Source organism: Podarcis gaigeae (assembly GCF_964106915.1).
Source record: "Podarcis gaigeae genome assembly, chromosome: 7".
NCBI lineage: Eukaryota > Metazoa > Chordata > Lepidosauria > Squamata > Lacertidae > Podarcis > Podarcis gaigeae.
This window is the reverse complement of record NC_139683.1, coordinates 55,123,756-55,144,490: the sequence shown is the minus strand read 5'-3', so window position 1 is coordinate 55,144,490 and position 20,735 is coordinate 55,123,756. Positions and strand designations below refer to the sequence as shown.

The 20,735-nt window shown below is 39.6% G+C and overlaps 1 protein-coding gene across 6 annotated transcripts in view; it reads right to left on the bottom strand.

Moving 5' to 3' along the window:
- Window positions 1–20,735, bottom strand: part of TSHZ1 (teashirt zinc finger homeobox 1) — an 84,385-nt gene that overhangs the window by 31,067 nt on the left and 32,583 nt on the right. Inside the window, exon 1 of one of the 6 annotated variants that reach the window (XM_083746891.1) lies at window positions 13,995–14,012. The exons of the other annotated variants lie outside the window; for them this stretch is intronic. The gene's annotated coding sequence lies outside the window, so the exon portion shown is untranslated. Of the gene's footprint in view, window positions 1–13,994; window positions 14,013–20,735 lie in introns of those variants that run through there. 6 annotated transcript variants of the gene reach the window in all.

Genomic DNA, 20,735 nt, shown 5'->3' with positions numbered 1-20,735 from the left:
CCACACCAGAGTGAAAAGAGCCGCTACAGATTGGACTGTGCAACTAAATCCTGATTAACCCCTTCGGCTGATCATCACCTTGTGTCTGAACGCTACCGGAAAAACGCGTTGGACCACGGGCACCGAGATCCTGCAGCTGATCATCACAAGGACTTTCATAAGGACTTTCTCTTTTCTCTTTTCTTTTTTTCTGTTATATTCTGTATTGATTTGCTCTATGCCCCACAGCCCTGACCCCACCGAGCCATACCGCCCTTACTGGCCTGCTGGCCTCTGCTATGACTGGTTCATCTTACCGGTGGTAAGAGATGGCGTGCTCATTGGCTATTGGAAACAGGGGTTTGATGAGGTTACCATATTAAAACATCCCACTACCCCGTTGTGGCTCCTCTTCCACAACACTATCCAGCACGCGTGGGTAGTGCTCCTACGGGAAGTTGCAGAGACGGTCGAATTCTATCGAGTTCTGGACTGCTCTTGCTGTTGGGGGGGAGTAACCAACTGTCATTCGGAGGGTAGAGCACTGTACCAACCTCATCTGATGGACCAGGTTCTAATCTTAATCCAGGTGTTAGATGGGACGGAACCTATCTTAATGCAAGTGTTGCAGGGGAGGGAGCCTGAACCAGGTGTGCATTGAAATTGCTGAACAAGTGCCAGTAAATTCTGCAGCACCACCTCTGACAATCGTGGTGGCTCGAGCCTCCCAAAATAAGAATTGCCACCCCAGGATTTCAGCCTCCATATGCCCTGGTCAGTAGGGAGGCAGCACGAGAGTTCAATCCACCCAACAGGGTTAGTGGGAAAGTTGACCCACATAGTGGGAGCATCAGCTCACCGGTGGGCTCTCACCCTTGAGGCTCAACAGGTAATCGAGCACGGAAATCAGTGGGCTCTTCAACAATGAGCACACTCCCTGAATATTGGTGGGAGGAACCATGGAGTGATTGGGGATGGTGGATAGGGGTTATTTCAACTGCCCTTGTCACATGGATGTGTCTCTTTTTCTGCTGGCATGAGCGTCATAGGCTCTGCGGGAGACAACAGCCCGATCCTTCTATCCCCTTGATGATCCTCCTAGTATTCCTTGTTCTCATATTTGTAGGAGACAAAGAAGGTACTGCACCTGGTGAACATGGACAGATGGGGACTAGGTTATTGAATAAAACATCACGAGGAGAAAATTATCATAAGATGTGGAAGAATAATATTTATATCCAAGATATGTTTAAGTTCACCACAATGTTAAATCTCTCCAATTGTTGGCTGTGTATGCACATACCACCTTATGCCAAACGGCCAGGTTTGATGCTACATGGAATTCCCATTGATGATATATTGATGGCGAGGCTGATGGATCCCTAGGTAAATAAGGCTTCAAGGATAATAGTAATGCAACTGAAATTTATAGCAAGTAATCAATATGGAGTCCCCAAATAACTTTTGTGTGGTCTACAGGCTCTTATTACAATCCGCAGAATCAAATTTTAAAAAATAGAATAAAAATAAATGCAAACCTCTAGCTATTATTATGAAAACACATTTGGGAAATGAAACTGCAGAAATACTAAAGGATCACTAACAAGAAGGCAAATTAGGAGAAAAAAAACTTACCTTCATTGTGATTTCCAACTGCCCTAATTTTTAAAACTACCATTTGCTTCATTGCATGTTTCATTGAAAATTCCTAGTGAAATAAAAGCTGTATGCATTTCAGGAGACTTTGTTCAAAATTTTCCAGGAAATCGTGCCTCAAGTTCATATATCACAATGAAAATTTATCCAGTTTGAAAGAAAGCAATTCAGAATGACAGTAGTAGAATAAGCTCAATGTGTTCACAAGCTGTAGCGTGGCATCCCCTAAGTTCTTGATAATGACATGCAAATTACATTAATAATGCAGAACTAAAATATATGCATTAGCTTTGGCCCTCAGGCTTGCGGGATATTTCTGATGTGGCCCTCAGGACCAAACACTTTGCCCCATTCTTAATTTTAGTAGATTAGAGAACGTTAGGCCAATATCAATAGTGTAGTAAGAAATCTGAGTTTCTTCACTCTGTCATCTATTCTCCTATAGCTTGATTATTCTTATTTTTAAAATTATAACTTTGTAGCATTAGGAATTTAGGGAAGGGTCATTTTGTTTTCCTCGATGCCACAAAAATGGCACATCAAGATTTGACAAAGCAGCATGGGAGGGAGGAGGCAGTCTTGATTTTTCCCTTTATGCTGTATTAGAATGAAATGTTGGTATCTGAATATCATGACTAACAAAGAGAGACCTACTCAAGAGATTTAATTGGATGGGCGGAGATAATAAATGTACCGCATAGGGTACGGTTATTGTTGCCACTAGTATTACAGCAAAAATGTATAATTTCTTTAACAGATAGATATAAATTCAGTGTTGGTTGTACTTTATGAGTTAGTACAAGGCATTATGAATGCAAACACGGTTAACAATACAAAAGAATATATTGGCTACAATTAATAATAATCTTGCCATAATGAAATACCATACACATGGACAAACACAGAGGTTGGAGGAAGGAAAAATAAAGTTTTTTCCCTACCAGCTTTTCAGTTGGTATAAATTCATGATATGGGGTACTGTGTTGTTAGTTTCAGAATTGCTTTTTTAAATGTAATTACCTTTGAATGCTTCTATTTCAGAATGCATGTTGGTCTCATAAATAGTTAGTAAGGGAAATGTTCCTCTTATATAAATAAAGCTACAGTTACATAATTGTAAGCCACCATGAGCCACCCTTAAAATACTCCAGGTTCAAATAAAATAAAATAGACCATGTATGTAAGTATCGCTCTTCTAACATTAATGAAAGCAATGCACAGCTTTTTGTTGAAAGAAGTGCAAGTGCACATTACCTGAAAGACCAATCTCTTTCCCCTGTATAATCCTGTAAGATAACTTAGATCATCTAAGGACATTTTGCTCATGCCACCACAACCTCTAAGGAATATCATAGACCAGGGTCCTGAAAACAGGCAATTTAAGGTTTTGTTACTAGGATAAAAAGCCATAAACAACTTGGGATCATGATACCTAAGAGATCACCTTTTCCTTACTGCCCCTTCTGATGGTACAACATGTTCCAGATTCATCTAACAGGTGCTCTCTCTGTGAATCTTTCTGACTTCTCAAGAGTTGGACAGACTTCAATCAATTTGTGTTTTCAACACTGGCACAAAATACTCAAATTTTTCAGGGGATGCTGATATCATTTACAGTTGCCCACTGATGTCTGTGTATTCTGCTGGACTTGTTTTGTTGTATTTTTTATTTCCATATATTTTGGTTTAGTTTATGCCACTCGAAGAGTTTTCTGAATAAGCAGCATTTAATTTTTTAAAAAAACCAAAACAAAACACCAGTTCAACTAATGCATTATGCATTATACCCAGGGTCACATTTGCACTAGGGCATTCATGCCTGCCCCTTCCTCTCCACTGTGCACACATGCTTACCCATGATGTAACATCAGAGAGGTAGGAAACAATCAGGAAAGGCCTGGGAGTGTGAGCCTCATGCAGATTGCCTCTGCCCTATTTTCTCGCAATCCCTGTACCACTGCAATCCTCTCTCTCACATCCCAGACCCTCAGGAGAAGCTTTTTTGTGGGCTCGGCAGACTGCAGTGGGGAGAAAAAGAAGGGGAATTCCTCTTGCATCAGCCCTGTACTGAATAAAACCCTGTAAACCTGATTTAACACTTCATGTTTGCTATCTTCCTGCGGACCAGTTTGTTTTGTTTTGTTTTAAGATTGCAAGATTAAAAACTACAAACCACTTTCAGTGCAGTCCTATGTGTGTCTACTCAGAAGTATGCACCACTCTGCTCAATTTGGCTTCCCCCCAGGTGAGTACAGAACTGAAACCTCAATGTTTCAACATTTCAGAATTCCCTACAGAAACAAGATGAATCTGCTCAGGAGTATCATGCTATCAATAATTCTTGAAAAAGCAATGTGACCTTTTCTGAGGCCAGGTGTAGTGCAGTGGTAAAGAATGTGAGATGTGAAATTCCTCATTCATCTCTCACCTCAGTTGGCCTTAAGCAAATCACTTTCTCTCAGTCTCAGCTCCCTATCTGCATTATGGAAATAGCACTCTGCTCCCTCACAGAGTTTTATAAATGAATGAGATAATGCATGTGAATCATTTTAGAACACTAAGCAAGTGCCATATAAATTCTGTTTCTTTATATATTCTGTAGTTTTAAAAGGACTACATTTTGCTAATGGGTTATGAGGCAAAATATTTCGTAATATGCTGCACATTATCATGAAACAATGGCAATATTATACATTTCACCTTGGCAGACGGAGAGCTAAAAATGGGTTGTGTCCAACAATTCTGTTCTCCTCACACAACGGAGGTCCATCTTGCACAATGGAATTCCCTACCTCCTCATCTTACTTGGAATCTTCCTCAAAATCTCAAAATCTGCTCCAAAGGTGGGGCAAGCATCTGGGGCGGCATGAAGGAAGGGGAAGCAGAACTCTGCTTGTACAGGATTGAATACAACCCAGTGTATTTTGGTTCAACAATAAATATGTTTTATTATTTTAAAGGTGGTCATATTGATAGACCTCTGTCTGGAAAAACCTCTGTTAAGCACTAAACCTATAAAAGGATTTCTCCTGTTTCCTAATACAGTCTCTAGAATAGATAAAATTATTTTGTGGAATCAATCGCACTGTATTCAATGTAAATGCTCCTACTGACTTCAGTTAGTTAGGTTTTCACTCCTAGTTGTCATCGAAAAGCAGCCCATTTATATGAGGTTAGCTAATTAATGAACTCCTAGTAGATGATTAATTTGACAGCATTTTTTAATTTTCACCTTAAAAGCATGACAATTATGTACATTAATTAGGGATGCAACTATAGTTTGGTATCATGCAGTCTTGATACTATAAACAGATCACATCAATTCTTTCATAAATAGACAATAATGTTTAATTACCTGGAAATTAACAAAAGACTAACAGTGCATCCTTATTCTACAAATATGTAAATAATATATTATTTTATACTGGACAAAAATAGTTTCTCAGAAATCGTGGAGACCAGTGTAGCATAGCTTATACTGATTTGTAACTATTTTACAAAACAAAAAAATATTAAATAAACCCAGCCCCGTAGTTAATTAGCGTCAATTAAATGAAACCCATATACAATACCGTACTATGTAGATGAACTTTAAATGTACAAAGTTGCATGCAGAAAATAATAATAAATCCAGTTTATGGCATCATAAAAAATATTCTGCCTTCACACTTGCCGTGATGCCTCTCTACATTGATCAGTGATTTATTTGCAAAATTCTAAGAGTGGGAAGCCATACAGAGGTAGTGAAACTGCAGACTGAGGTAAATAGTATGGCATAATATATTTAGCTACACTAATTCAAAGCAGAGGGGAAAGCATAAAAGGAAGAGGAAAATACACTCCCCTTACATCACCATTTAAGGGCTAGAAGCAAATAATTCAGAGGGATAAGATTTCCCTAGCTTCCCCTCTACCCTATCCTTTACACATAAATCCACTGATAACAGAAATACAAGTTAATAAACATTTAACATGGTTTGTTTTCAGTCACAGTTCAATGAATTAGGTTTCAGTTCTTCAACTGAAATTCACTGCCACTGATTCATGATTTTGTGTTTTATATTTTTGATCAAGTACTTTCTTGTAGGTTTTCAAAGCACTCTCCTTGTTACTTTCCGTGAAGGCTTTACCAATTTGCAGAATTTAAAGCACAATGATCTTACTTGTGTGCGTTGTGTTTGTAAGGACTGTGAGGTACAACCGGAGAAATATTAGCAAATCCCTGTTCTGTTAAGTTAAAGGAATTGGTTCTAGTCTCCACGGTCATAAAAATTATATCTGTTTGGTTATGTTTAACAGGAACTTGGTGAAAGAATGAAGCATGATTCAAACGCAGACTCTTCTCTGCTGTTACACAGACTCGATGACAAAGCTTTTTCCTTCCCCAATATCTCTCTCCATCAATGGATGGATGCTATGTTTTACTGTTTGAGTTCAAAACCCAATTCAGGATATTTTGAGACTTAACTTCCTTTCCAACCCATCAAAAGTTTTGCATCCCTCCAGATAATACAAACACCACTGTGTTTCTCAAAGTTTCTGGCTATATAGCAGCTGTTTATTATTATAAACAATAATAGCAACAACAAGTGGTCAGAAAGGAGAACTATCAACATCAATCCAAAACAGGGCCCAGCAACAGGCAGCCAAAAACAACAGTAAAGTATTTTTCTATCTAAACCCGCTAAATTTATCTGACAAAAAAATAATCTGGAAGAAACTATACTTTATGATCTGTGAAGACAGAGAAGCAGCATTCTGAAATTAAGGCTACCCATTAAATTCAAAGAAGCTGTAATGTTCTGAAATAAAGAGGCTGACACAGTTTACCTATCATATCAAACTATGGTTAAGGAATCTTAATTATGGTTTCTCGTGAGATCAGAACTGACAACTATGACTTGCTAGTCAGTAGCAAATCTGAATCAGTAACCAAGGTTTGTAGTGAATTTGCAAACCATAATGGCAAATGTTTGGTTTGCAGCTAAAGCAGGAATAAAATCTTTAATTTCCATGCATGAAGAATAATGAGAAAACTGTCTGATCATGATTAACAAACTATGGTTTAGCATTATGTATGGATGCACTGCTTCTTAATAACGGTTTCTTTCATGCCAGTCCTACAGATTAATACACAGTGGAAAGCACTCCCAATCAAATCCCCAGGATAAGATTTTTCATGTACTCAATGCTATTCTTACTAGCTGGGCTAGATCCCTCCATCCCCTTACAGAGATCATCAGTTCCAGCTGCCATGTAAGGTAAGGCCATCTCCTGGCAGGGCAGGGGACTTTGTGACAGGAGTGGCAAGAAGTCAGCAGATTTTAGCTAGGTGCCCAAAGGCCCCACCTTGTAAACAACTTTCAGGTGATCCAGAAGGCTGGATCACCAGGCTATTTCTCAGGGGCATGAGAACAGCAGTTAGTTACCATTGAAGCTGGTCATTGTAAGAAACTTGAAACATTAAGAATTTGGAGGCAGAGCCTGCTTTCCCTCCCACTCCCATTTTCCTTTTCTGCCATGCCTTTTTTTTAACTGTGAGCCTGAGGACAGGGGCTGTGTTATTCCTATTAATTTCTAAGCCACAATGGGGGGGGGGGGGATTCAGATAAAAATGCTTTGAATGAGTGAGTGAATGAATGAATGAATGAAATACTGTGCTGTGCAACAGGTTTAAAGAGAACTACAATGCTGTGATGTATCACAAATAATGCTTAGTGTGAATGCATGAGTACATAGAGTCCCATAGAGGACATTTCAGATGCTTTGCTTCTCCTCTGGTCCTGGTGCCGCTGTGCTGTAGTAAGCTAAACTATGCTTGGCTTGGTTTGTAATTGACTCTGGGTTTATGGTTTGTCTCCTTCAGACAAACCACAAGCTGTAAACTAAGAATAAACTTTGATTAACGGTTTATAATGTGTATGGGTTTGGACAACATACTAAGCCAAACCATGGCTGTGGTCACAGGGACTTGAGAAAGAAAGCTCAACTAAGGTTTTCGCAATACATGACATAACAAACCATTGCTTGCAATCAGCCAGAAAATCAGAATCAGTTTGAAGTGGTTTTGAAAGCAATGGTTTGTGCTATAATTTGGCATGATATCTAAATTAATGGACTTCCTGCTATAAATTAGATACTTTTTATCTCTTATGTGCAGACACTTTTTATCTCTTATCATATGCCACAACTATGACACTGGCAAATATCAGCATTTCAGGTACTGTACCTCATTGTGTAATTACAGTAGCACATGTCTACGTAAAAACCAGTCCTAGCTGTTTTCTGCTACTAATACTGTTTGCATATTCCTCAACTGCAACTTAGCATTGTGTTTGTGACACTGCACAGTCAAAAACTTCTAATGCAGTTATTTGGTGACATAAGGATTTGCTGCTCTGGAGGTGTACAATATGTCAATGCCACTTTGAAGCTTCTTACAGTTTACAATCTCTAGGAATTTTCACAAACATTCTTCCTTTCATCTGCTGCTCTTTCTGCATCGTTCTTAATAAGAGTGTTTCTACTTTCTCCTTCACTATGTGATCCTAGCTAATGGGAATTAAGAGATAGAGCAAGACTTTAAACAGGAGCTAAAAAAACAAATTGCAGTGCAGTTAAGCCCAGAATAATCAGAGCTGGATTTGACTTATAATGGACCTTGAACTACCAGTGGCGTAGCGTGGGTTGTCAGCACCCGGGGCAAGGCAAGTAATTTTTGCACCCTACTCCGTGGATTTGCGCCCCCAACCCCAGATGTTGCACCAGGTGCGGCCGGCCCCCCCTGCACCCCCCATGCTACGCCACTGTGAACTACATCCCTCCTACTACCCAGTCTGATCGTTGGTCATAGAATTATAGAATCATAGAACTATAGAGTTGGAAGGGACCACAATGGCAATCAAGGCCAAACCCCCTGCAATGCAGGAATCTTTTTGTTCTGCGTGGGGCTTGAATCCATGATTCTGAGATTAGGAGTCTCATGCTCTACTAACTACCAGCCCCATGATCCCCAGCAGGAACGTATGCTCCAAGCTATGGAGAAGAGTTGCAAGACCTTTCCTGTGTGCTAATGAGCTGTCCCAAGTGCCTTAAGCCATCACCCTTCCCCATCATAAGGCCTATTTTGCAAGTCAGGGGAAACTTGCAGAAAAATTAGGGTGCTTCACTCACTTGGGCTTTTCAAGCATTCCTGTTAAACCAGGACATTTTACCAACATTCAACAAAAACCGTCAGAGTCCAAATGGTTTTAGGTAAGACAGAAATAGGACTTGCACACCACCACCACGGATCACATGGTTAAATATGCTGACCTGGTCTCACTCTGAAGTCCCACAACATTTGGGTCAGAATGTGCACTGGAATGTATATTCAAGCACACATTCCACTAACTGCAATATCATGAGGATATGCAGAATCTGCGCTCCTATGCATCTAGAACAATGCTTTCTATTTCGCCATGCTGCAGCAGTTTCATTGTGACTTCCCAGCAAAACAGGGAATATTTGGTCCAGTCGCTGAAACAACAGGAATGCATCCACACACACACTTCAAAAAAAAATGGGTCTACTTTTTGAGAGGCATTAACACCTTCATTCCACTCTGCTCTATTTATAATCCTAATTAGGGAAAGTGAAGACTGTTTTTCATGTGTACAGTAAATAGTTTTATTTATTTCCTTTGTCTATATTTCTGGGTTGGAGATATCGATGTTCTATAGCTGTGCATGATGCCTTCACATTTTTATTCATTGCTATAATGATAAAATTATCATGTATTGCCAATTTATCCCAGTATTTTGTTATCACACTTTGTCTTCACTAGAGGCTATAAGAACATAGAAGTATTTAAATGGCAAGCTCCTATAAATATTTTATTTCCCAGTTAAGTAATGATAAATGGTTTTGTTGGGCTAATATTTAAAATACAGAGGTATCTTCAAATAGCTTTCAGGGTGTAATAAGTTAAAGTTTGAATCTAACACTTGGCAATGTTTCTGTTTAGAACAAAAACATAGTTGGCATTATGTACACTTAAAGGAAACTAGAAACATGCCTTCAGGCATCCTCAAATGTCTTGATAGTTGATGCTACAACATACAGATGACTGAGAAAGCACACAGTCCTAAAGTTGGAATAAATTCCCCTTTGTCTAGCTGCTACATTTTTGAGCAGGACTTTAGCACACCATTATTCTGAATGTTTTTTTGGCTCAAGGCAAAAAATATTGACAAAGTTCCACCTCCAAGACAGTTATTGTCTCTGTATATTTGAGAGCAGCCTTCACAAGTTCACCTGCCAGTACTAAATCCTTGGCTTGGGAGAGGAAAGTAAAAAATTTGTTAGCATTCCAAGCTGTTTTACTGGAGCAGCATCTATAGCAGCAAATCAAATTGTTCTTTCAATTAAACCAGCTCAGTGCTTTCAGAGAAGAGCTGGCCTTCCCTCATTCCAAAAGAAACAACAGTTTATGCCTGGTATGAAGCTTTTACTAGTATCAAGAGCGAAGGGCTTTGGCTTTCTTATTTCTGTGGTCGCTAATTTATAACTCAGCATAAAAGAAAAACACCCCAGAATATCTAGATAGAACCAGAAATGTTTCTTAGGTATCACAAGTGTTAACCGACCAAAGTTTTCAAATATATGGTTATTTTATATGGCTAAATATCAGCCTATCGCAGGGTTAAGGCCAATATGATGCCATTCATAACCAATATGATGCCATTCGTAACCAGCAAGTAACCGACACCTAGCAAGATGGAAAATGAATGGTGGGTAAGTATGGGCCATTGATGGGAAATATATGGCCTATGACTATAAGCCTGAAGCAATGTGAGACCATGTATCAACACCTTTCATAGTGGGGCTGATTCGTTGCCCGTCCCCAGATAATATTATTACTTATGCCCTGCAATAGCTGCACTACTGCAAGTGCCCACCTCAATACTGCCCTCCCCCTTGCTTATCCACATGGTTGGCCCATTAAAGGCTACCATGGCTGCCAGATCTGCTTGCTCATGAATTTAGCCAATGCTGGCACTGTGATATGGAGCAATTCAGCACTTTGGGGGACCCAAGAAGGACAGCCTGTCAAGAGGCTTTTGAAATCTGTAGCTGTGCCAGGATGAGGTTGGAAGATGCAGGATATAATGAAGGAAAGAGAAAGGTATCATTTTGATGAGAGAAGAAAATATTGTTTTAGCAGAAGCATTATTTACTTATACTTACTTATACTTATTTCAGTGATGAGGAAAGGGGGGAAAGGTGGGAAAGCAAGTAAGACATTAAAATAATCAATAGGAAAAGAAAACAAACTGGGCTATATAAAAAGACTCTAATAGAAATGAAATGAAAAGCACAGAGGTACTGGTGAGGACTTATGAATTTTGCTGCAAAGAATAGGGCAGCTGGAGGGTGATGAGACAGTGAAAGATTATAACCATATTCAGGGAACTAGTTTAGGTTTGTGCATGGTCAGTGAGTCTGTTGACCTCCGTTTCCTCACACTCAATAGCCCCAGTGGTCATGCAAGAATAGTGATGCAGTTCCCTGTATTCTGACCTGCAACACCAGAATTGCATGTCTGATGAAAAGTCAAGACAAATATTTCCCAGAGTAGCAAAACAGTGGGGAGAGGAGATTACAAAGTCTCCCTTGCCATGTTCATTTTGAAAGCTGAAGTGCTATCTAAAGATGTGTGAGTAATGTGTTTATCATTCTCAAGATAGCTTGTCCATAATTTTTGTGCGAAATGTTTACACATCTCCATTCTTGTGGCGTTTGTCATTACAAATACAGGCTAACCCTTGCTTCTTTCCTTTTCCCACTGCTACACCCCCCACCAACTTGCACTTCATTGATATTCTCCCACCCAAAATGCTTCTCTTCACTGATTATATGCCCGATTTCAATTTGAGCAATAGTCCTTTGGATAACAGAGCCTTGTTAAAACATCCATTAAAAGTCTGTACCAGTCATTTAATGGCGGGAAAAATATTCTAATAGAGTTCCACTGGAGTTCCTTCATTAACTTTTAACATAGTTCTTTCTTACATTATGAAGGTGATAATCTAGGAACATTATACAGGGATATATTACAAATTTCAGACCAGTTTCCCATTCTCCATGGGGTAATAGTTAGGTCAGAGTTTTTTCAAGGCATTATTCCCCCTATTCATTTGTATCACTTTCTCCAAGTATCATTTCAACTATAATTCATCACCTATTGTTTCATTGTAATTTTGAATCCTCTACATACTGCATATAGGTCTAAAGCAGCTTTGTATTTAACCACTCACCTGGTAGTCATAGACATAGAGGTCAAGGAATTATATACAGGCAAGTGAGCAGGCTGGCAGAGGAGAGATGGACTGCTCTATCCCTCCCTTGCATCCAGCACAGAAACCAAGCATAGGATGGAAGACACAGACACCCCTGTACTAGAAATGTAGCAGATTTCCTCCTCGACCAGCCCTCAACAGGACTAGTAAAATTAAAAATTTAAAATGTGTGAGCTAGTAACTTCCCTAAACTCATTTATGAGGCTCATTTCAAGAATACAGAATACAATACATCAATTCAGCTGCACAAGATCACTTATCCACCATTTCAAAGTGTTAAATTGCAACTGCAAGATCCCAAAATAGTAGTGCTGTATTTTACTTGTGGTGGACAGTATCGCATGTCCCATTAAGCGGGGCAAAAAATTCATTTGGGTAAATTCTTGCCAAATCTGTTTACACAGATTACCTCTCTTTGACTCCAATCTTCCTCTCTCTATATATATAACAACTAGAGGTCCAGAATAGGAATGTACACCCCCACCCGTATCATAAAGACATTACTAGCCATTTCAAGTGCTATATTTTTTAGGCTATGTCTAAAGAGCTATTGAATAACCCATAGCTCGGGGGAAGGAGCACAGCTCAGTGGTAGTGCATCTGCCTTGATGTTGAAAGTCCCAGGTTCAATCCCTGGCATTTCCAAAGCTAGGGAAAACTCCTATCTGAAATCCTGGATAAGCCACTAGCAGTCAGTTTAAACAGTACTGAGCTAGTTTAGCCATTGATCTAACTCTGTCTTACAAAACCTTGGCAAATATCAGAAAGTGAATGGACAACCATACATGCTGCACATGCAGAAACCTACTTCCATATGCAAATCTGTCTTGCTGGCACATTTATGTTCTATGCAATCATCTTCATTTCATATACAGTACAGGAAATCCAGTCACTGAAATTTCATTTTGCAACTGATTGTTGCAATGGAGGCAGAGATTACAATAGAATTTCTAACAGAGATTACAGTGGGATTCTTAGATATTAACACATACAGCAGAACACAAATTTACTCCAATCCTATTCACCGTATCTTCGTGTTTGGTTGTGCTGGAAAGGAAAATAGTATTGTCATATATACTGTATGTCTATCAGACCTGGACAAAGATACTTTCCTAGGCACAAATACAGTGAATCAACAATAACTGTAACAGCAAAAGGGTTAAAAATCCACTGTATTCTGCCACATTCTACTCTGATTAATACTACTCATATGTGTGTGTACCCACACAAATGTTCCAATTTAACCCACACAGTGTGACCCTAAAAACACATTTATAGGCCTATCCTAGTATTAATTCCTGTTTCATTAAGTTTGTCCATCACTAGAGGATAAAGGGACATGAAAGTTCAAACCTACTTTATGATTACACCAGTACAGCACCAACAAACAAAACAAATACACTTATAAAGCCTATTATCTACTTATGCTCAGCTGTGATTTGAGGATGGGTTAGTATCAACATACTGGAGACCAGAATGTGATGAACATGCCTTTACAAAGCAAATATTTGCTAAGGATGAACTTGAAACATCTTTTAGGAGAATAGTAACAACATTCTGGCAGTCAAACTGAACTAAACCCAAACTGAATCAAACCTTCCTTTTCCTTTATTGTGTAAGAACTTTGTGAGGCCCTTCAAATGCTATTGGACTCCAACTGCCACCAGTCCCAGCTGGCATGGCTAATGATATCATGGATGATAGCTGAAGTCCAACAACATTTGGAGGGCCTCACGTTTCTTATCTCTGGTATAAGAGCATAAGAACTGCCATACAGCATCCAACCAAGATCCATCCAGTTTAGGGCATACACACATTTGCCTTTTGCCCCGTTCTTTCCAAGCAGAAGTCTGCACTTTAACGCTCCATGTCCGAGGGTGGGTTTTTTTCTGCCCCGGCTCTCTTATTTCCCCCCACAAGGCAGATGGTGTTTGTTAGCCCTGTGGGGCAGAGGGTGCTGTTCTACAGCACCGGGGAGCAAGTTACAGCAACATATAAAGCAGAAATGTTTTCACTCACAAGTATCACTACAGCACAAACTTTCATGGTCTCTGTTAGTAAGGTATCTCAACCACTGGACTGGAGTGATGTCAACAGGCACAGAGTGGAAATCTGGGCACTCCACGGCTGCTGGTTTCTTTTTCAGTTGGTGCCATTCCAATTCACATTTGCTTTTTCTTCTTCTTCTTCTTTGGCGATCACTTGTAGCCGAGTAAGATTGTCTTCCATAAACACAGTTTTAACAATGAGTCTGTAAGTGACTGTGCAGGCCAATTCTGGATCCACACGTCCTTCCACAGTGGGGACATTGGTTTCCGGGCAGGAGTTGATCACGGTGTGGATTTGCCAAGCGTGCCTCCCTCCTAGCACGTTTCTCCCTTGCGTGCTGAGTTTGAGTGTCTTCAAAAATCATAGCACCTTTGATAAAAGCTGTTCTCCAACTGGAGCACTCGCAGGCCAATGTTTCCCAGTTGTCAGTGTTTCTACTACACTTTTTTAGATTTGCCTTGAGACAGTCTTTAAACCTCTTTTGTTGACCACCAGCATGACGCTTTCCATTTTTAAGTTCGGAATAGAGTAGTTGCTTTGGAAGACGATCATCGGGCATCCGCACAAAATGACCAGTACAACAAAGTTGATGTTGAAGAATCACTGCTTCGACACTGGTAATCTTTGCTTCTTCCATTTTTCTTCCATTTGCTTTGCTGTTTCACCAACTCTCAAAATCTGTCTTCATCTCTGACTCTTCCAGATGAGCAAACCCAACCCCCCCGGTGTCATTTCCCCCCTCTTTTTCCTGAAGCTGATGTTCTTTCCTCATGTATCCTCTGCATCTCCATCATTTCTTGATGTCACTCTTGATGCTACCACACCAAAGTCAAGATTTTGTCCAGGACAGCTGTGCTCAAACCATAAAGACTGAGACACACGCTCATTTCTCTGTGCTTGATCTCATGTTTCTTCTTTAATAATTAAGTTTGGCATCATTCATTTGCAATGCACCAGATGCAATTTTCTTCATTCTATCCCCAACCCCTCAAAGGGGTCCTAAATCCAACCAAAGATCTTTTGCACTGATTTGATGCTCTGTCAGGTACCTCTTATAACTAATTATGTTCAGACTAATTAAGTTCTGCAATGTTCAGCTTTTAGATGTCACGGGCTGCCAATGAAATGTCATCAACCTGCTCATCTTTAGGGCGTTTGATCTCTATATTACATAGGGCCTTAAGACTTCTGTCTGAAAAAAACATTTTCTGAGCTGTATCACAGAGTTATTTCTCTGCCACCAGACCACTATGAAATATTCTTCATCCAAAATAGGAGTTAGTTTGGAGAGTGAACCTAGGCCAGGCCTATGACTCTCACTATCTGCATCCAGCATCTTTCTAAACATCACCACCCCCCAGACATCTCGTAGAGGAGGCATGCAAGAAAGGGCCTCAGATGATGATTGCAGGGTTTGGGTCGGTTCATATGGGAAGAGGTAGACCGTGAGATATTGTGGTCCTGAGCTGTTTAAGGCTTCATAGGTCAAAACCAGCAGTTTGATTTGGGCCCGGGGTAAAAATGAAGTCAAGTAATAAAAATGAAGGCAATTTAGAAAATTAACCATGAAATATTGTCCAGTTTATTTCTTCTGGTTACACACTAATATAGTTTGCTAATATTGCATTGAAAGTTACTAACCATATACTTACCTCTAGATTAGAACCATGATAGACACTAATTCCCCTGGAAAAAAATATTTCTAAACCTGTCTTGTAGACAAGGCACCTTTTGGGAGGGTGTGTGTGGTATTTTGCTTCAAGGCTTTTGAACAATTCAAGTTACTTCAAATTTGAAACCCTCAAATGGGTGTTAATTCTGGAACTGTCCCTTTCCTGTGTGTTGCTAATTATTAAAGGCACATGGTACAGGAAATTAATAATTACGTTTCGTAGCAATCATACCAGTTAGCTAGGCACATACTTCACCTAGAAACCATACTTCTTTTGTTCGGTCTAGCAAGATGCTGAGCAGATACACACATCTGTCAATCAGACATGAAAGTGTGTTGGCACTAGATTAGATATTTAGTGCAGGTCTGTGCTGAGTTGAGACACTTTCAGTGTGTATCCAAGCAAAACGTGCAACTTCATGTTCATCTGCTACAAAAAATGACTTTGGAAAGAAATCCGACCCATTTTGCATAGTTCTGGATTACTGTCTTTGTTCCCGACTCAGATTTAGTCACAAAACTATAGTAGTGAGAAATCTAAAAATGCAAAATGAAGTAAATTGTGCATCATGTAAGTTATCCATTATCACATATGTAACAATAAATGCAAAAAAGTTAACATCAATAGGGTGATATTTAAATAAACATCCACCCTTCCTTATTTATACCTAGAAACTGGATTTCCTCATGCACACCCTAAATTCTGTGGAAAAAAAGTGACTAACCATTATTATTATTATTATTATTATTATTATTATTATTATTAGTCCAATTATTTCACAAAGCATGGGATATTCTCAGGTTCACGAAGCTTATGTACCAAATTAAAGCTATCATGGGCAGAGCTGCAGCAAAGGCCTTTCTGCTTATTTGGGGTCTAATTAGTATGACAGGAGCCTTGCTAGATCAGCAGCAAACTCCCAGAAATATAAAATGATACATGCATGTTAAAGCCTTGCAAGTTCTGCCTCATGGCTCTATAGTTCACATTCAGAGGTGTTCCCTATAGCATGCCTTACGTATTTGTCACTTCTCTAGCACTCACTTTCTTTGCAATTATGACTGTAACTTTCATTGCTCTAGATCTTGTGTTCTGCTCATTTTATGTATACACTCTATTTTGGTTTTGATACTGTTCACGTTTATGCTTATGTTAGGTTTTGGTTTTGAAAAATTGTGTGTGAACAGCTCAAAGAAGGCTTTACAAATAAAGAGCTTTTTAAAAGAAAAAGGGAACTGAAGGACAACAAACCTAAAACAATATTCCAATGGTACTCCACACACAATTAGCAATTTTTTTGGCTGAAACATTGCTGGAGGTACAAGGGAATTAAGGCAGATTTAATACATATATTTCGGAGCTGTAAAAGAATAATACTTAAATATATATTTAAATAAAATAAAATAGAAAAGTGCAGGAAAGGTGTGCAATTCTTGCAGATTTTTTTAAATGAAGTGCAGGGAAGAAAGAGGAGGGGGTGAGAGAGAGAGGGAAGATGACAGAAACTGAAAACCAGGCAGGTATCACTGTGGACAACCCTACTGCACTACCATAATGCTACTGCCTACAATTCTAAGGAATATGTTCAGTTCTAATTGAAGTTAGTCTCAACCTCTCTACATTTATGTAATCTCAACATTAAATGAATTGCGACTAAGCAGAATCCTACCAAACAGAAGGGAACTCATTTGCGATACATACATCTCACATATCTTAATTTTGCTAGACAGTGGAAAATAAGTAAACCAACAAAAATTATTTTCTGGCAAAACAGTTTTTGAAAGAAGCATCCTACCCTTCTGTTTCAAAATACAGTGGAAGCTCGGGTTGCACGTCCGCAACCCACAGCATTTGTAACCGGCAGCTCTGCGTCCGCACATGCACGTGACGCGATTTGGCGCTTCTGCAAATGAGCAAAGCACGATTTAACGCTTCCGCGCATGCAGCAAAACCCGGAAGTAACCCTTTCCGGTACTTCCGGGTTTCCCGCAGTCCGTAACCTGAAAACGTGTAACCCGAAGTGTCTGTAACCCGAGGTACCACTGTACTTGAATCCTGCTAACAGAAACTTCCACTGCTGCTATATCACAGGAAAGCCAAATACCAACTGTAAGAGATTATCATACTAGCAATATTATTTATTCTCTAGTCATTTGTGGTCTGTAACTGGGCCTGCAGGCAGTAATTTTACTGCACTGGAAGTCAACATGTAAGTAAAATTATCAATGATAAACCGTATGCACTGGAAGAGAATATGCTCTCCGACCTGTTAATACAAAGAGTATTAATGGTAACTTAGTTCTATTGGCCATATATAGGTCCGTTCTCAGATTACTGGTTGAGAGCTGAGCACATTATGCCAAAAGAATGCTACTCAAACACAACACAATGAATATAATTCACAACTTCTAGTAATAAACTGCTTTACTGCTTTGTCATGTAATAATCACTTACAACAAGATTTTGTCATAGTGGTATAACCACCATTAAGTATCCACCTAAGCAGGCGGCTTACGTGAAGTTCACTTCTCTTAGCAAAATAGACCGAGAAAACTAACTTTACCAGAGAAAAACAATAGCCTGCTCTACATACATGCATGAGAGGTCACACACGCTCAGGAAATAAAGTCATCAATTTAAATATTTCCAAATGGAAAGTAAATATTCCATTTGGCTGATGTAATTTATCAAAAGTTTACAACCAAGTAAATAAAATGATCACAGCAACATGACATTTTGTACCAGAGTTGTGAGCAACTTTCCTCTTTCACATTTCAGTATTTTGATAGCAATGACACATTGTTCTATGTTCTTCGTGATCACTGTTTAGTTATTTTCACCTGTATTTTCTACTGAATTTGACTTTTGATTGCCTGTCCATTTTCAGTGCTTGACACTATCCAATTTATTTATTTCCATGATCCAAGAAAAACCACAGAATGCTTTGATCATTTGTAGCAAATAAAATTGCAGAGCAAAAGTGCACAGGGTAGTGGAACAGCAGAATTTTAAAACAGCTGGGCTAGTAATTAATTTTAAAACAGAAAAAATGGTTAAAGTTCATCAAAAAGGGGGGGGGAGCATGTCAATGCTGAGAAACGTTTATCCGTGGAAAAGAAATTTATAACCTAGGTAAAGCTCATCTCAAACACTCAAATCAGACTCTCAGGCTGTGTCTAGGTGGAAGTTTTCCAATGCCTGTGGCACTAAAACAGAAAATGAATATCTAAGGAAGACGTACTAGTGTATGCTTTAGTGCTACAATTTCTGATCTGGCCTGTACCCCTTGGATTGATCCTGCTAATCTTTTTGCATTAGAAGGAATCTCCACGTGGCTTGCAGCAGTAAGGCACACCAATTCAGGGCATCTTTTAAATGTCTGGGTTTGGAAGCACCCACAAAATCCTTTCTATCACAACACAGTGAAATACTGTACATTTTTTAAAGATCGAAAAGCACAAGAAAACACATGGTCTGTTCTTCCACTAGGCATGAGCTATTCCAGAGGACAGTGATAACAGATTTAGTTTGGGTGAGAGAGCATTGGGGAAATTAGGCTGTCTTTGTAATGTCGGGGGGGGGGGGCTCCAAGCTGGTTTTGTTTGGCTTGTTTGTTTGTGTGTGTGTATAATCTGCCATGTCATCAGTGCATTACAGGTGGAATTATACTGGACCATCCACACATCTTTCCATTTCATTAGTGTTTCTGTAATGCTTCCGCAACGTTAGCACATTATTGCTGTTTGGAGGGACACACCTGCACTACAGTGCAACAAAAGAAGGAGCAAACAAACATGTTACATTTGTAACAGGAACTATGTCTGTCCTGAAACGTTTGCAGGTGCAGTATTGAAAGCAAGATCGTGTATAGCCATCCCAATATCATCATGCACACAAGTCATTATGAAAGAGAAAGATGCCCAGAGGGGCCCTAATTTATTTGCAACATGCAAGCATACCACTGTAAGATCAACTCTTTACTCGACTGATGGTGACAAGATGACTTTAATTGGAACAAACTCTAACACACACATATAGGACATGGGAAAAGCCCACCAGAAATCTCTCTTCAAATGCCTCAGGTCCCATATCAAGAGCTCCTGGGCTTTTTGTAAAACCTAGACTGGAACTGCTCCTGACTCTGGTGAACTGGAATGTATAAAACACAGACAGGGTTCCCTTAACATTACAACCATAAATGGAAGCAAGGAACAGAGTATCTGCCACTCTGCACTAGACAGATCCTGAACTCCAAGATGATGCTTCATCTTCAACCAACACACACCATTTACTTCATCTGTCGATGTCTCCTCAAAACTACCAATTTCTAGTGTCCCCTTGTTTCGATTCTCAGCTATTGACTACAGCACTCCACCGGCTTTGGGGTTAGCCTTCATGCCTCATAGCTGGTTATCTAACTTGCTCTTGCACAGACATCTTCAGGTTTACTTTAAGGTTTTCTACAAACTTCTTCTGAAGCTTTTGTACCTAGAGTATTGTGAGAAATCAATTAGTGCCCTGTCACTTTTGATCCAGTGGATACCATGGCTTTTGATCCAGTGGACACCTCTGCTAATAAAAAGGGAGGGGAGGACGTTTTTGCCAGTTCTCCTTTTTCCCTCCATATCTCCATGCCACCTTCAACCCTGTTCTGGAAGGTTCCTCAACTCAGTTTTTAGGGGGTGCTGGCAACTGCACAGGGGAGGGGAAATCTGCAAAAGCTGTCTGCTTTCCCCTTCTGTTAGCTGAAACAGAAGCCCTTCAGGGAGAACAAGATCACCAACTGGTTTCCACCATCTGCTGCTATTTCTTACATTCAATCACATCAGTTCTCATTTTCTCTCAAGGGAACACAATCCCACTTTTCACACCGGTGTCACATACTCCCCACTTACCCAAGAGGTTTTAAATTCTAGGGGGACAGCACCACCAGATTGAAATACTTCTCCTTCCTGAGTTCTCATAGTGCTTTATTAAAGCTATCTATCCTAATGATTATCGCCATACCTTTTGAACGTACTTCCTCTTTCAGAGTAGC